The sequence below is a fragment of the Myxocyprinus asiaticus genome, chromosome 2 (assembly GCF_019703515.2).
Source record: "Myxocyprinus asiaticus isolate MX2 ecotype Aquarium Trade chromosome 2, UBuf_Myxa_2, whole genome shotgun sequence".
Lineage (NCBI taxonomy): Eukaryota > Metazoa > Chordata > Actinopteri > Cypriniformes > Catostomidae > Myxocyprinus > Myxocyprinus asiaticus.
Genome location: NC_059345.1, coordinates 39,988,555 through 40,005,476, shown reverse-complemented (window position 1 = coordinate 40,005,476; position 16,922 = coordinate 39,988,555). Strand labels below are relative to the sequence as shown.

Below are 16,922 nucleotides of genomic sequence, written 5' to 3'. Positions count from 1 at the left end.
GTTGTCAAACACAACAGTTGCAACAGTGCTCTTAGCTGACAACTGATGAATTTGTATAGAACATTAAAAAAATATTTCACCAAAAAATTAAAATTCTCTCATCATTTACTCACCCTCAGTTTCTTTCTTCTGCTGAACACAAATTAAGATTTTTAGAAGAATATCTCAGCTCTGTAGGTCCATGCAATTCAAGGGTGGTGGTGGTCCAAAAAGCATATAAAGGCAGCATAAAAGTAATCCATACCATTCCAATTGTTAAATCCATGTCATCTGAAGCAACAGGATAAATGTGAGTGAGAATCAATATTTTAATTCTACTCTCTGCCCAGTAGGGCAATATGCACAAAGAATGCAAATCGCCAAAAACAAAAAAAGAATGTGAAAGTGAAACTTTATAATAAAAAAGGACTTAAATATTCATCTGTTTCTCACCCACACCTATCATATGGCTTCTGTACACTCTAAAAAATGCTGGGTTAAAAACAACCCAAATTGGGTCAAATCAACCCAGCTTTCTTACCCAACAGTCTCAACCCAGCGGTTGGGAGACAAAATAACCCAGCATTTTTTAGTGTAAATATGAATTTAACCACTGGAGTCTTATGGATTACTTTTATGCTGCATTTATATGCTTTTTGGACCGTCCACGTTCTGGCCACCATTCACTTGCATTGTATGGACCTACAGAGTGGAGATATTTTTCTAAAAATCTTTGTTTGTGTTCAGCAGAAGAAAGTCATACACATCTGGGATGGCATTAAGGTGAGTAAATGATGAGAGAATTTTCATTTTTGGGTGAACTATCCCTTTATACCTGAATGATCTACTTCAACTACTACACTGAAAATGTGCAAAATGATTGACAGGCAGAAAGCACATCAAAGTCTTTTTGTTTTGATTGCTGTTTACACGTTCTAGTACTATTACGGAGACTGGTGAAATATCTCAGGACAGTTATTTCAGTGATATCTTTCAGGGAGAAGGAACATTTTCTCCATAACAAATAAATAAAAATAAATAAAAATAAAAATAAAAATAAAAATCAATACAATTTATATATATATATATATATATATATATATATATATATATATATATATATATATATATATATATAAACCCTAGCAGCACCTTAAAGGGCAACGAAACATTAAACATTTCCTGAGATGTTAACAGATGTATGTTTTCCTAATGATAGAAGAGAATGTAAGTATCTATTCATTTGAATTTTAGAAGGAAATTTAAGGATTTGTTGCACTCTTTTCATCTCACAGGTTTAAACATTTTCATGACACCATGTGACAGCCTCATAGGAAAGGCAAAGCAAGTTTATTTATATAGCATATTTCATACACAATGGCAATTCAAAGTGCTTTACATAAAAATTATAAAGAAAATACAAGATACATAAAATGTTTTTTAAACCAGTTAAGAACAAGAAATAAGAATAAAAAGTAATAAAATAATAAAAAAGTAAAAATTATTAAAATGAATAAAAAGGAAAAGAATACAGAAATAAAATGATGCCATGCAATCAGTGAGTGCAGCACAGTGTTCAGTCAGTAAACGTACAGCTAAACAGAAGTGTTTTCAGTCTGGATTTAATTGTGGCAACTGTTGGAGCACATCTAATCTCCTGTGGAAGCTGGTTCCAGCTGCGGGTGGCATAATAGCTAAATGCTGTCTCACCTTGGTATTTCTAACTGACTTGATCCTAATGATGAGGTTTGTTAGGTTTATATTTAACAAGCATATCTGCATGTATTTAGGTCCTAGGCCATTGAGTGATTTATAAACTAGTAATAGTAGTTTAAAATCATTTCTAAATTAACTGGAAGACAGTGTAAAGACCTGAGGACTGGAGAAATATGCTCTGATTTTTTAGTTCAGGTCAGAATCCTGTCAGCGGCATTCTGAATGAGCTGCAGGTGTCTAATGGTCATTTTGGGAAGGCCGGCGAGGAGTCCTTTGCAGTAATCCACCTGCAGGTGATGAATGCATGAACAAGTTTGTCTACGTCTTGACTAGATACAAAACATCTAATTCTCGCTATATTTTTGAGATGATAGTAGGCTGATTTAGTTATTGCTTTGATTTGACTACTGAAACTAAGGTCTGACTCCAAAATGACCAAGATTCCTTACTTGATTTTTTGTCTTTAGACCCCTGAAGTCAAGGTATGTGTTCACCTTGGGAATTTCTTTGTTTAACTGAAGGAAGTTTCGGCATATCAACTGTTAACTTCGTCAATGCACAGGCACAGAGAGTCTATGAAGCTGTAGTCATTTGGTGATAGGGCTAGGTAGATCTGGGTGTTGCCTGCATAGCTATGGTACAAAATTTGGTTCTTTTTCATCATTTGGCCTTGTGGCAGCATATACAGGTTGAACAGGAGTGGTGCAAGAACTGAGCCTTGTGGGACTCCACACATCGAGGATGTCCACTCAGATTCATAGTTGCCTATATTCACGTAGTAACCCCTCCCTTCTAGATATGACCTGAACCATCTAAGGACCGTCCAGAGAGCCTCATAAGACGAGCACTTCAAACTCTCAAGCAGCGCTTGATTGAGGTGATTCCGGGCCACGGATGTTCAAGACTGCACCGCTTCTCTGTGATGCTGATAGAGTGATGGTGATGCATACAGAAGGGAGGTTAAACAGCTGGCTGTCTGGTGCAGTCAAAACAACCTGGAGCTGAACACGCTCAAAACAGTGGAGGTGATAGAGAACACCCCAACACTGTCCCCCCTCACCATTCTAAACAGCACTGTGGCAGCAGTTGAGTCATTCAGGTTCCTGGGCACTACCATCTCACAGGACCTGAAGTGTGAGACCCACATTGACTCCACTGTGAAAAAGGCCCAGCAGAGGTTGTACTTCCTTCGCCAGTTGAGGAAGTTCAACCTGCCACAGGCGCTGCTGATACAGTTCTACTCAGCGGTCATTGAGTCTGTCCTCTGCACTTCAATAACTGTCTGGTTGGGTTCAGCTACGAAATCAGACATCAGAAGACTACAAAGGACAGTTCGGATTGCTGAGAGGATTATTGGTTGCCCCCTGCCCTCCCTTCAAGAACTATACACTTCCAGAGTGAGGAAAAAGGCTGGAAAAATCACTCTGGACCCCACTCACTCTGCCCACTACCTTTTGGAACTGTTGCCTTCTGGCCGACGCTTCAGAGCTCTGAGCACCAGAACCGTCAGGCACAGGAACAGTTTTTTCCCCCAGGCTATCCATCTCATGAACAGTTAAAACTGCCCCTTTGAGCAATAATTAATGTGCAATACACAGCTTAGTCTTTTTATATTATCCAACACATCCTACCTCTTTTGCCATTACATTCCCTTGCACTGTACATAACTGATTTGTATTTAGATTTGCACTACATATGTGTATGTGTGTGTGTATGTATATGTAACATCCGACTTGATATCTTGCTGGATGAGTTAAGATTACTCTGTGTTCCACTGAACACTCTAACAGATCCGAAGGAGACCGCCAAGCAATCCGCATCATCATCCGTTTGCCTGCAGAAGTGAAGAGCAAAAGATTTCTCTTCCCTCTTCAAATAAGTTGACATCGCTGATTTCTCCATCAGCCCGCCGAGAATCAGCAGCCGTACCGCCCACCGACAGAGCGAGGAAACGGCCTTCCGTCATCACCCGAGCCTCGAGGAACCGAGTCGGAGTTAGGACAGATGAACACACATTCTACCTGCGTCCTCATGCGATTCAAGTAAGAGGTTTATGTCTGGGCAGAGATAGAATATTATAGTGTGTTATTCTTGTGTATCAAGGTTATTGCTTGTACAGTTTACGGACCGCAGAGTCCGCTCATTGCTGCTAATAATACTCAAGGTATTACTGTAATGTACTGTTATCACGAATGAGATCTGCTGTGTTGTAGTCCAACCACATTGGACTGTTGTGTGTTTCCGCCATCTCGGGTGAGACCGGCACACTGAGTTTATCCATTAAAGAACCAAAGACCGCGGGACAGTTTACGAGCCGTCCACCTTGTCTCTGAGTGATAAACTTACAGATGCTTTCTCTCCCACGATCGCGAAACCGGCTTTGGTGCTGCCACTTTATTCTCTCTCTCTCGTACTAACCACACAACGCGACCCCTCACAAACATTCTCGCACACACTTTTGGCTAGTTGATAACTTTGTGATAAAGCTTAGCTTTGTCCCTAAGTTATCGTACAAGCGGAGACACACGATAAACGGGCAGACGCCATTAACTGGCTTCTCTCCGCCCTCATTCGCAGCCATATTCTCTGGCCGGAAATCTCACGTGACGTACTCTCCACAAGAGTCACGTCTGCCATTTTGTGCACATCACACCTTATGCACACACACACCCATTCACACACACACACACACACACACACACACACACACACCTACCTTCCTCTCATGTGTTATAGGCTTATTTTGGTTACCATATTTAATCATGTCACTGTTTAGTTTGTAGTTGTAAGTCGGAAGTTTATTGACTGCATTGTATTGATTATGAATTGATATTATTGCATAAATAAAATTTGTTATATTTCAAAGAGAAGTGTTTTGGTTTGTTTTGCATACACCTGTGTCAAATACTGGCAGGGGATGTCAGTGCTCAGATTCAAGCCTTCATTGTTTCCTTTTGAATGTCGATTTTCTTAAGAGAACAATCTAATATTGAGACTGTATACTGTCTGGTTATTAGTCCCTGATTCCAGGGTGGTGCCCCGGTGATATTAATCCTTATTAATATTCTATTGATTTTGTTGAATTTGAAGGATCAATAAGCTAGTGTTAATTCTAATCAATGTTCCATTGATTTTAATAATTAATGATTATCTTTGATAATAATGAATATTCTATTGAATTTGATGGTTATCTTTGATTGTTGATGTGAAGGATTAAAAGAGCTAACATTGATTCAAATCAATGTTCTATTGATTTTAATAATTGATAATTATCTTTGATAATTATTAATTATTGCTAATAACCAAACCCGCTCCTGAACGTAGCGCACTACATTTACTGGTGCCCCGTATGAGGCTTTAATGAGTTAGATTCTATTATTTAATTTAAATATTAATTAATAACTAAAGTAATAATTATTAATTATTTCTGATAGTAACACTGATCTAAACAAACAGTAGAACCTACACTCCTGTCACCAAGACAAATTCCTTGTATGTGTAAGCATAATTGGCAATAAAGCTCATTTTGATTCTGATTCATTCTGATTCTGATATGCGGTGAGGTGGACTGGTATTCTGATAGGTGCTGATATGACCATGCCCACACCCCCTGGCATTTTTTAAAATTGTGGTGAGGCCCCATTTTGGCATGTTTGTGTATTTATTTTGTAGTAAAAAAAAAAAATAAGCCATACAATTAATGTGTTTACAAGATGGATCATTATCGTCACTTCCTAGTACTTTGTTAATAGCACATTTCTATTTTTTATCCTCTCATTCTCTCTCTGGAGAACATCTGTTATAGTTTATAGTTGTAGGGGCTACTGATTGTGTCACCTGAGCAAAAGTGAGAAAACAAGGCTTGGCTTCACACTCAAGTACAGAGGTATCAAACACATGGCCTGTAGAGGGTGATTTGAGGACATTTATATATATATATATATATATATATATATATATATATATATATATATATATATATATATATATAAATTATGCAGAAAAAAATTTATTCCAATTTCCAATTCTATTTGGTATATTGGCATTATCTTAGCGGTGTCCAAAATGACACAATATACACTATGCACTTACAGAATACACTATGTACTCAAACATGTAGTGTATATATTTTTGAAGTGTAGTATCTTCCCAAATGTAACACTTAACATTAACGGAAGTGACATTTCAAATGCATACAATGTGTTGCCGCTAGGTTTAGTGCTTTAGTCAACCTCAGTTCAACTCTTGTATCTCAAACAACGTACATATTCACACAGCGTGGGGTGATGGTAAAGCATTCAACTCACATTTCTAAGGTGCTGACAGAAGTTTCGCTAGTTGCTACATTCTCCATTATTTACAACTGTTTTGTTAGACCAGCACCACATGAAGGTAACTCCGCCCCTTCCGCTACATATGGGTAGCTGCAAGTGCTGAGTGCATGAACTGTCAGACATTCCACACTCCCCCTGTGTCCCAATCTGGACTCTATCCACCCTGAACAGCACCTGAGATGAAAATTAAGGTGTACCAAATCATAGTATGTGGAAATGAGTGTCCCAAAGTTGCCTGGATGGTCTACTATTTCGTACAAAATTCTGAAGTGTGGATCCATAAACACTCTTTCAGCTAATATTGCCCACAATCCCTTGCTCGATGGAAGAGGACTTTGACCGTTCACTTCAGAACTATAACTGTCATACTTGAAAAACAACAAACATGGCGGTGAGGCCAACGGCGCATCATCTCTTCGTCATGTTTTTACAAAATAAAACAGCATTAAATATTACGCAAGTTTGGTTGAACACTGTGAAGAGAAACTACTTTGTTCTCTCTATCGGACAAAGACGCTGATCGGCCCATTTACATTGATCAGAAAAGGGTTTGAATGATTAATAATCCTAATTTTGTCATCATGCATTCTTTTATGTCCATTTACTGTATTTGTTCTGCTTATTGTGGATGCTCGTGTATTCTTAAGAGCTTCTTTTTCGGCAAATAATCTAAGGAAAAGTGTCAGCATCATATTGATTAAAATCTGTATTTTCACAAACAGAAAATGAACCAAATGAACACAATTATCTGTTCTCATTGTATTTTTGTTATTTATTGTAACAATAATATAGCAAAAGTCAGATTCTCTTTCAAGAGACTGTTGTAACACTGCCAATTTTCCAAAGGAAAAATAAAAACAATAAAGTGATCCAGCAGAATCATTTAAGTGTTCTGTCTTTCAGACTTGGTATTACACTCAAGTTAAGAAGATAATCCAAGATGTTCACTTTAGCTGATGATAAAACATAATGTAACTGTTATCAGTGTTATATTTTATCTGAAAACACATTGTAAATATCATACATTGAAAAGAGATAATGATAGAACATGAGACAAGTTTGATTTGCATTAAACTACACTTTACTACGTGCATCATCAAAACATCAGCAGCTCTCCACACGAAACAACCTGCAACAGATCTTCAACGATGCGCTGTTTCTTCTCCAATAAGGCAGGAAGCATTGTAGGGTATCACAAATGAAATGCAATGAAGAATGTTAAATGAATGATAGTAAAAATTAAATGAGGAACGTGCAGGTCAAGATAACTGTTACAGGATGATTGACAGATCGGTATCCGATGACAGGAAACACCTAAAAATGCAACAGAAGGGATTTTGCTTCAAGGGGCAATTTAATGTGATAATATGTCCCAATACTTGCACACTTTGATACACACTAAAAAGTAGACACTTTTCCATTTCAAAAACAGTGCACACTTTAAGCGCATAGTATAAGTAGGTGAATTGGGATGCAGCATCCGTTTTGATGGTTGAAGAAGAAGTACATCATCCAGGTACTCATAGTACACTTCTTTTTGTTGCATTTTCAGTGTTAACATACTACTCACAATCCTTACACTTCAAAATTACGTAGAATAGTCAGAAGGTGCAGTTTGGGATGCATCTATAGTCATGAGATAAACCCTTTAATTTCTTGTGTTTCATGTTATAATTAGTGTCTTAAAGCAGTACAACTGTTCTATGTGTGAATTCACACTTTCAGCAGAAACTGGTTTAGAATAATATAATGCAACCAATCATCCTCACATACACATCCCTTAACCAAATAAATACCATGCAGACATGCCAACACTTTTTGTGTCTAGAAACTACTTTAATGCATGGTGTAAAACACCTGTTTGTTTAAATGCATATAACTCTACAACTCAACATTAAAGTGGTTTAATTAAAGTACAGAAAAGCCCTTTAAATTCCTGCTTCCTTCTCTCCACTAGAGGGAGATTTTACTCTTCTGTTCTGGCAAAAGCTCTGCCATTCTGTAGCTCCATTTCCATCCCACTCCATCCCTCTCTCTCTACACTAAAATCCTACAAACTCACAAAGATACTCCACTGACACATAGAAAGGCCCTCCGAGGTTCAGTGATGTTTTGCTCACTCATCTTGAACCTTCACATATAGAGCATCTCAGCCCAACAGCACAATATCACACACTTTCTCCTGTTACATATCAAGAAAACAGTACTTAGTTCTCCATCACTCTGCTGCCCTTTCAGTGTTTATGTGTGTGATGATGTGCCAGTGTGTGCTGCATCTTCCATTGCAGTGTGTTGGACATCGTGTTCCAGTGCATGAACTCCTGCTTGAGAGAGAGAGAGAGAGATCAAGGCCAATGTTACCATGCCGTCTGTCACTGTAGTGACCGCTTATCAGCTACAGGCATCAATTAATTAGAAAACAGAGTAAAGGCCTTTTGTGAGTGGCTCTTATTGGCTTGTTTGCAGCATCGTCATGACGACATGACACAGGGGTACGGGTTGCCTAACAAAGAAACCATGTGAAATTGTCTAATAAAACATGACCTACTGAATTACGGAGAATCATATAGTGGGAACACACTGGAACAAATGTAATTATACTCTTGCCAATAAAATTCTGTGTAGAACACTGGACATGCAGTGTGTGTCATGCTGTGTGTACCCTCTCCTCACTCAGCTTACTAATATTTTCTCAAATATCTCTCGCACACACACGCAGAGTGGTGTCTTTAATCTGTGTTGTACAGAAAAGGCTTGAATAATGAATTGCTTTCCCACACTCAGTCAAAGCCTCTCATGTGTCAGTCACAGAGTGATGTCCTTTCAGTAACAAACCTGCATGTGTGTGTGATCACCTTTGTTCCAGCCTTCTGACAACATCTAAACAGATACTATCTCTCTCACTCTCTCAAGAGCATCTCACTGATCCCTTAAGGGTGCTTTCACACTTGGTTCGATTGCTTGGACCGAACCAGAGTTTGTTTCCTCCCCCCTCCCCCTGTCCCTGCTGGTCTCTGTTCACATCATATTTTTTGGGTCCGAACCGCAGTCCGATTACATCATCAACGTGAGTACAAACAGCAGCTGTTTACTACTGTAACTAGGCAACAACTCAAGAAGACTGATTTACCATCTCTTTGGATTTACCACCAAAACATGCACAAAACGACAATTACGTTTGTCTGCCATGGATGCACTGAATGTGCAATGATGTGAAGAATATTAGTGTTTGTCTGTCGCGAGCCCGCGGATGCATTGCAAAAGATGTGAAGAATGTGAGCTGCTCTCTGAAGGTGATTTATTTGGACACAAGCAGGTATGAGAAATGCATTATACCATAATAATTGCGATCGGGAGCCTGCAAAGACACAAATTATACTTCATCAATAAGGGTTCAGACCACCTTATCAAACGGACTCGGCTGCGGTTCGTGGGTACGCACCCGAGTTCGGAAAACACCACCCAAACTAACCGAACTTTGACGTCATTCAAACTAGGGTGCGCATCAAAAGTGCTAGTGTGAAAGCACCCTATGAATAAACTAATGAACAGGACTCAATTTGCCACAATTGGCGCTGTGAGATTCCTATCTGAACTCGATCATTTACTTTAACACATGATTATTGCCTCTCTCACTTAAAACCATGTAATTTCAAAACTTAAGGAAGCAAACTCACATTCCCAAAGAAGAGGAAAGCAGAGGTGTTTTGTATGATGGCTCAGACTGTGGGAGAGCTCCTAATAAACCAGCATCTGCAGGGCACAGTGACTCACTCACAATACACTCCAATCTACAGCTATTACACCCTTTAGAACAGCTGAGAACCTCTTGCTCACTCATGTACACACATGAACCTACAAGATCATGTTATTAATATGTTTAGGGTATCTAATATCAAAAACTAAAAAGTGGTGTAGTGTCTATAAAAGTGGAATGTGTGTGTTTGTCTAACTGTTAATAAAACAGTGCAGAGAGGATTCTGATATTTTATGTCCAAACACTTATGTCCAGAACTGAACATTATAATGCTAAATTGCTAATTGGCTATTTTTACACCACAGTTGCATGTGGCCCAAATCTGTTTTTTTTCCCCCTCACATGTGAAACAGTTTTTTGGATGACAGCGTGAACAGCAAAAATTGCATTGAATGATATTATATGCATGTACTGTATGTGTATATATATACAGGTGCATCTCAATAAATTAGAATGTCGTGGAAAAGTTCATTTATTTCAGTAATTCAACTCAAATTGTGAAACTCGTGTATTAAATAAATTCAATGCACACAGACTGAAGTAGTTTAAGTCTTTGGTTCTTTTAATTGTGATGATTTTGGCTCACATTTAACAAAAACCCACCAATTCACTATCTCAAAAAATTAGAATACATCATAAGACCAATAAAAAAAAAACATTTTTAGTGAATTGTTGGCCTTCTGGAAAGTATGTTCATTTACTGTATATGTACTCAATACTTGGTAGGGGCTCCTTTTGCTTTAATTACTGCCTCAATTCGGCGTGGCATGGAGGTGATCAGTTTGTGACACTGCTGAGGTGGTATGGAAGCCCAGGTTTCTTTGACAGTGGCCTTCAGCTCATCTGCATTTTTTGGTCTCTTGTTTCTCATTTTCCTCTTGACAATACCCCATAGATTCTCTATGGGGTTCAGGTCTGGTGAGTTTGCTGGCCAGTCAAGCACACCAACACCATGGTCATTTAACCAACTTTTGGTGTTTTGGCAGTGTGGGCAGGTGCCAAATCCTGCTGGAAAATGAAATCAGCATCTTTAAAAAGCTGGTCAGCAGAAGGAAGCATGAAGTGCTCCAGAATTTCTTGGTAAACAGGTGCAGTGACTTTGGTTTTCAAAAAACACAATGGACCAACACCAGCAGATGACATTGCACCCCAAATCATCACAGACTGTGGAAACTTAACAGTGGACTTCAAGCAACTTGGGCTATGAGCTTCTCCACCCTTCCTCCAGACTCTAGGAACTTGGTTTCCAAATGAAATACAAAACTTGCTCTCATCTGAAAAGAGGACTTTGGACCACTGGGCAACAGTCCAGTTCTTCTTCTCCTTAGCCCAGGTAAGACGCCTCTGACGTTGTCTGTGGTTCAGGAGTGGCTTAACAAGAGGAATACGACAACTGTAGCCAAATTCCTTGAGACGTCTGTGTGTGGTGGCTCTTGATGCCTTGACCCCAGCCTCAGTCCATTCCTTGTGAAGTTCACCCAAATTCTTGAATCGATTTTGCTTGACAATCATAAGGCTGCAGTTCTCTCAGTTGGTTGTGCATCTTTTTCTTCCACACTTTTGCCTTCCACTCAACTTTCCGTTAACATGCTTGGATACAGCACTCTGTGAACAGCCAGCTTCTTTGGCAATGAATGTTTGTGGCTTACCCTCCTTGTGAAGAGTGTCAATGATTGTCTTCTGGACAACTGTCAGATCAGCAGTCTTCCCCATGATTGTGTAGCCTAGTGAACCAAACTGAGAGACCATTTTGAAGGCTCAGGAAACCTTTGCAGGTGTTTTGAGTTGATTAGCTGATTGGCATGTCAAAATATTCAAATTTTTTGAGATAGTGAATTGGTGGGTTTTTGTTAAATGTGAGCCAAAATCATCACAATTAAAAGAACCAAAGACTTAAACTACTTCAGTCTATGTGCATTGAATTTATTTAATACACGAGTTTCACAATTTGAGTTGAATTACTGAAATAAATGAACTTTTCCACGACATTCTAATTTATTGAGATGCACCTGTATATATATATATATATATATATATATATATATATATATATATATATATATATATATATATATATAAATGCACAGTATACGTATATAGCATTTCTTATTTATATCTCTGTCAACAGAAAATAAATAGAATGACCTGCTGCCAGTCTGCACATATTTCCTCTGAGATACAGAGAGAGGAGGAGGGAGGTGGTCGGAGAGAGAAAGAGAGTTATGGAAAGATGGAAGAAGGGATAGAAAGAAGGGGGAGGACTAAAGAAAAAGAGAGAAAGACTCAATTAGCAAACGCCCACTTCTTTACTGTACATAACAAGAGCATTATCCTCTGGAGCAACCCACACACATACAGTAGATGACTGTCAGAGATGATCACAGTACCATGATCACTAATCTGATGTCTGAAATAGTCATCACTAAAAATCTGAAAATGGAATATGTGCTTATTTGTCCTCTCCTTTAGACAGGGGCAGCACAGCTCAGTTACCATGAAGTAATGCTGAATACACATGCCTGATTTACTTATCTGCTAGAAAAAGAAAAAAAATTCAACAGAACACTCACATGGTGAGAATAAAAATGTTGCCGATCTTGCACTCTAAGGTTACAGTGGCTAGATTATGAAGCTGAAAGACAAAATGAGGACAGATCAGACAGATGTGAGTGTGTAAGAGAGGGATTTAAGAGTATAAAAGAGGTAGGGATATTTCCTGGGTTACCGACTTTTCTTTATTATTTATTGCCTTTTTCAGACAGGAAATTGGAGGTAGAGAAGGGGGATGGGGTTTTGGGGCATAACCCAGACGGGATTCAAACCCAGGTCCTCATAAGACCATAACAGCTCTTCATACGTTGTGAGCATTGCACTGAAGAAAGTAATGAATTGTGGTTCAGAGAATAAGTTATGAACCACTCTGACCAATTCAGTCAATGAATGAGACATTACACTGATTCAAACTAATAATTCATGAGTTTGAAACTATTGTAAGTTTTTTTAACCGACTCTTTAAAAAAAACCTACTTATAAGAATCATTTGATAACTGGTCACTTTGTATCTTGCCGCTGATTAGAGCAGGAAACACTGTCTGATATTGTCAGATATTTACAATATCACACATTCAAGCCATGGCAGAAATTAAATGGTCATGTCCAATCTGATCTCATGATAATTCATCACAACAGTACAAGGTGGGGAATCCATACCAATTCGTAGGAGTTAATTAGTACGAAATCGCTGGGAGTTATAAACCAACCAATGAGAGATGCTTCCCTTGTGTCCTTGTAGTTCCAGATCTGGTGTTTGTTCTGTGTTAATTCAAAACTGGGTTTTAGTAACTTTAACTCCTAACCCAAACCCCATCCCTAAACCTAAACATAGAGCATAACACCTTACCCTACCCAGAGCATAAACATAACTGTGACATTAAATGTTAAAAGCCCTGATGTGTAATTTGAAATAAAGCAACACTTCTGGGTTTTGAACGAGTGTTCGTAAAGCGTATGTGATTGGTTGATGTATAAGTCGTACGTTTTCGTACAAATTAAGTCATATGAATTAGTACGAATTGCCAACTCATAGTATTGTGATGAATTCTCATGAGATTATGTTGTCAAGTCTCATTGTAGGTGAGTCAGTTGTGGGTAACCTCCTCTCAATCACTTCAGTGGTTCTTATGATGATGTTAGCAGCAGACTAACCTACAGGATTTACTGTAGCCTCAGAAGGGCAACATTTTATTTTGGTTATTTGGTAGTACCTTCTATTAGAGCCAGTAGACTATCCCTAAACATGAACAAAAAGACCTGTTATAGCTTCTATGAACTTCTATGTCTAAAAGAAAGTGCTCAGTTCACTGCGTGTGACTTGGCATTTATGCCTGAATAAGTCTAGACACACAGGCAAATCTCCAGTATGGCCTGGATAGAGCCCCATACTGAGCTACATTTTAGTTTCATAAGCAAAAGGATGTCTGTCACTTCAGCTACAGTAAATAGAGCCTGCCACTGAATCAGTCAAGGCTCTACATTTGAGATTGTATCATTATAAGTCCTGTTGTCTCCTTTCAGTGATGTATATACTGTATATTCCACTTTGTTTTCTAAATCATATCTGTGAAATTCTCTGTACTTAACATTTTTCAAAAATTCTGATCACTAAGTATACACACACTTTCCACTACTTTTTTCTGTACAGCCATTCATGGAGATTGCCCATACAAACCAAACACACCAGTTTATTGGTCAGACGGTTTAAGTGGGTGGTTCATGGCCATTACGTTTTCCTAAATTACAGGGTTTCTTGCAACCGGCTGCAGACCTTCTGCCATTTAGTCAAAGGTCTGGATACGCAAGACTATGTACTTCCTCCTCTTTCAAGGATGTAGCAGTCTCTATGGCAAGTGACATTTCGATGTCAGTAATTGTACTGTTCATGCATGTAGACACTCTGTTAGAAACACACTGGTGGTGGTGGAAAAGAACTCTCAAAGTCAGCAGGAAGAGAGACAGGAACACGGTTAATTAAATAGGAACAGTTATGTTGCCTACAATAAAAATTCAGTCAAAATTGATCTAAATGCTCTATTTCACAAAACATGTTCTTGTTTCTAACGAGAGCCATCTTCCTTTCACTGCAATAACCTGTCCTCCCAGTCATTACAATTATATTACCGCATCATTCCTCTTTATGACCTGACCTTTCATGTATCTCACTACTAAGCAGTGGGCTATTCTGTGGAAGAACATATTTTCATTCCACTTAGAGCCTCTTACTGCCAGCAGTACAGGCAAACCTTGGTCATTATCTGCCTTTAATGAGCCCCAGGCTTGCGTGTTCTGGTTCCTGAGAAACCAAAAAACTAAATCCCCAGTGCTGATTAAGTTCTGAGAAGATCAATGGTACAAAAAGTCTAGAATAAATTTCAATTCTAGAATATACTGCTGTGTGTAAATTAAATCCAGCATCAACAACTCATCAACTTACAGAAATATCAACAAAGCGTGTTGAGGAGCAAGCTGATGTTTTTTTTTGTTTGTTTTTTTTTTTAAATAAGGGCTGTGATCGGAATGGAATACTGTAAACTGTTCAGTATACACTGTACATTGCTACTGTTTTTTTAATAATAGTATGTTAAATAACATGAATTTTGCATCAACAAACATTCCACTCATTGTTGTTACAACCTTATTACTTTGCATCTTTAATTTAACCTTTTAAGCTCTGAAGATGTTTTTAAAGATTTCCTGTTTCACTGGCATCCCCAAAATTAAAGGCTTATAACTCCTTAAAGAGGATCAGTTGTTTGGTATTATTTTAAAGAAAACTTTTACATTTTTGTAATGATACATATTATGATCAATTATGAGACTCTCAACCTAAGAAACTTTTTTATTTTTATTTCTCTGATTTGACATTATACTGTATATCTCAGGGTGTAAATAAGGTAGCTCAGAAAAACTGCTTTTGTCTTGTTCCCAATCATGTCACCTGTAACTGAGTAAAATGTTGTGTACATAAGAACTAATTACACAAGCAAATACAAATATGACTAAAGGTATGCTCTCTCTCCAAAGTATGCAGACATGAGTAACAAGATCTCATTTAGTTCTATTCTGTTGAGTCTGTGTCATGTACTTGGCACAATCTCGTTGTGAAGTTGAAAAGAGCTTTTCAACAACATATGACTTATGAATATATGATGAGTTTGATGTTTTTACAGATTACAATAATATGTACAGTACAAAATTTTTCATAAATTATCAAAACGGAACACTTCTGATTTGTCTGCAAATTTCAAAGCACTTGTTCAGTTTTGGTTATAATGCCTAAATGCACTGTAAAGTAGAGCTTCTAAGCTTTCAACCAATACATACAGTATTTTGTGTTGGTCAAGACGGTAGTTATTAATATTTTGATTAAAAAAAAAAATTTGTAGGGCAGGCCCATCCAAGCTTAAATGGATAATAAAGCAAGATACACTGTTGAAGTATGAGAATTTAATGGTTAATATTAATGTTTAAACAACAAAAATAAAATGTGACGGATGTGAAGGGAGAGGAGAAACTAAGTGTGTGTCAGGTGTTTCAACACAAAATAATTTTTTAGGATGCTTCTGTGTATTGCTCTCTTGTTCCTTTCCTCCAGTCATGCATACTGCAAAAACAGTAGTAGTAGTATGATAATATGCTATTCCGAACATAGCTCAGACTATCAAGGCAGTCAGGATTACTTGACAATTACAGGCAGATGTGTAAGAGCATGGATGGAACTAAACTCTGCAGGAAGGTGGCCCTTTAGGAGCAGGATTGAATCCATTTGATTTCAGACCAGCACTGAAAACTGATGTTTTTGGTGGACACTGACTTGAAACTCGAGTTGAAGAATGAGTGAGGGAGCTCATTAAAATGCATCAATCATATTGATGAGTGTTCAAACAAGCGAGTATGGAGTAACAGTGAGTGCGTTTATATGCACATCAATATGCTGATAATAACTATAAAAAACAGGTAATTCTAAAATCCCAACAATGCAAGATTTAAAATTATATGTGTTTTTCTGTTTTTGACATAAAAATACAAACAGACATGCACACTGAGTGAACCACCATAAGACCGATAATGTTGTTTACACACAGAGCGAAATTAATGGACAAAAATCTATCGGTTTTCGCTTAAACAGTTTAGACTTTTACCTGATAAACAAACACGTTTAAGGAGTTTACCTGATCTTACATGCTGTTGGGTTATCAAACTAACTCAGAGGCAGACTGGCCATCAGGAGTACCAGGAATTTTCCCGGTGGGCCGCTGGGTAATTTGGGCCGGCCCTCTGCTGCACAAGTACCGGCCCATCCCACAGACCATATAGGCAGCCACTCTGGGCTCCAACATGCATGCACGGACCCCTTAACAAAGTAAAAATTCAACAGACTCTGAAAGGTAAGCCAATACAATGGCTTTTATTTTGAAAAAATGTAATGGCTTTTATTTTGAAATTACTTACGCATTGGAGCTCATATCCGTATGAGCACATTAACATTAATATTAACATGGAACTCATTATTTGATATATATATATATATCACACTTATGGTGACAACCATAAATAATATATTAAGGATAAGATAAGCT

At 38.0% G+C, this 16,922-nt stretch overlaps 1 protein-coding gene across 2 annotated transcripts in view; it reads right to left on the bottom strand.

Moving 5' to 3' along the window:
- The window catches only part of LOC127416662 (diacylglycerol kinase zeta-like), a 173,773-nt gene that overhangs the window by 144,238 nt on the left and 12,613 nt on the right, over nt 1-16,922 (bottom strand). The gene's annotated exons all lie outside the window — the stretch shown is intronic.